Raw genomic sequence first — 1,897 nt, 5'->3', positions numbered from 1 at the left:
GACAGAAGGACTGAAACTGGGTGTGGGGGTGCTGAGGTGTTCTTCTTCTAGGTCCCCCAGTCTCCTCCCATAGGTGGCACAACATGGCCCTCTTCCACCCAGAGACATTGAGCCCTGGTGAACGGGGTGTCAGGTGGGGGCCTCTGATTTCCTCCACCTGGATACCCCTGGCCATCAAAGCGGTGGCCAGGCAGGGGATAGAGGGGCTGGAAAAAGGCAGGTGCGATGGGGAGCGCTGCTGGCAGGAAGTCATGGTGCTGGGGAGAGGGAAGTGGGGGTGGCTGTAGGCCTGGCCTTTCCTGTCTGCCCCACTGGGCACAGAGAAACCTCCTGCCCTTCCTTCCTGCCCGAGTAGAAACACACCCGTCTGCATTTCTGGAGGCCAGAGCACCTTCAGAGGGAGGGCCACTGGGCACTACGGGGCAGCTTGGGGGTCTGAGGGGAGAACCATTCTGAGAGGCCAGAGCTGGCCTGGGGTGGGGTGGTTTCAGAGCAGACAGACTTTGGCTTTCAAACATTCTAGTTCTTTGCATTTTGGGCCAGTCCCTTCACCTCTTGGAGCATCAATTTCTGTATCTGTAAAATGGGAATAATAATAGTGCCAACCTCAGAGGGGGAGCGAGTAAAGACTTGTAAAGTGCCTGGCATGGGGCAGCCCTGTTTTAGCCACAATCAACAAACTTACTGAGTGCCCACCGTAAGGTGGCCACATGGATGGTGCCATGGCCCTGGTTCTCATATGGGCTCTGTGACTCTGGAATCATCACTACCTGCCTCTGACCCCAGGGCCTACCTTCCCCTTTTGAGACAGAAGGAGAAGCATGCCCACTACCAGCTCATATGTGGCCAATCTTCCGTTAAGTCGGGGGATTTTAGATCCTGTCATCCTTCCACAGTCCCCAGCAAAAGGGGAAGTGCCTGACTGAGATGCAGTGGGTGAGGACAACAGCGGCTGGCAGGGCTGGGTTGCCATAGGGGGTAACTGTGGGTCTTCTGGGGTCACCCACCCCAGGACCAACTCCTCACTCCAGGTGTTGGCCCACTGGGCCTGGCACATGCCTGAACTATTTCCTCTTTTCTTGTTTTCCTGATTTATGTATCTGATCCCTGAGCGCTAGTTCCTCTTTGTCACTTGCAAAACCCCTTTTATGGGGCTGGGATTTGGGGGGCAGATCATGGGGGTCTGAGGCGCCTGGTGCCCCCTGCCCCCTGGTGGTGCCCAGGCCTAGGGGCCTGAGGCCTGGACAGTGCCCTGCAGAACGGGTTGGAAAGAGAGACTAGGAGTGTGAGACGGGGACAGATAGGGAGGGGCTGTGGATCAGGAAGGCCGAGGGAGAGCAGGAGTCGACAGAGACGGGGGGAGAGGCGGGGCAGGGGGTGCGGAGAGACAGAGAGAGCATGGGAGGAAGGGAGGGAGAGCCAGGGACAGAAAAGCAGAGAGATAGAGAAAGGGAATGAGACAGGGGAGACAGAGAGAGAGAGAGAGAGGAGAGCCAGAGACTAAGAAAAAGAATCCCACACGGGCTTGAGGGGGCGGGGGGCGAGGAGACAGAGAAGACATACACAGAGACAGTCAGAGAGAGGAGAGACGGGGACAGAGAGAGGAAGGAAAAAAGAAAACAAGCCCGAGTGAGACAGGCTAAGTGGCCCAGAGCAAGGAAGGAGCGAGAGGAGCGAGCGACGGAGGCAAGGCCACGCCCGGGAAGGAAGACTAGGGCTGCGGGCGCCGCGCGGGAGGGTGCTGGAGGGCGCAGGGTGCCGGACCCACCGACTGAAACGCAAGGGTCCGCAGGCGGGTCACCGGGCAGGCGAGGAGCGTAGGGGCCCAGGCGGCGGTGGCGGGGGCTGGCGGGACGGGAGGCAAGGACAGAGTGGGGTGCGGCGTGGGCGGGGCTCG

This window comes from Trichechus manatus, unplaced genomic scaffold (genome assembly GCF_000243295.1).
Source record: "Trichechus manatus latirostris isolate Lorelei unplaced genomic scaffold, TriManLat1.0 scaffold00001, whole genome shotgun sequence".
NCBI classification, from domain to species: Eukaryota; Metazoa; Chordata; class Mammalia; order Sirenia; family Trichechidae; genus Trichechus; species Trichechus manatus.
This window is presented reverse-complemented; position numbering follows the sequence as displayed.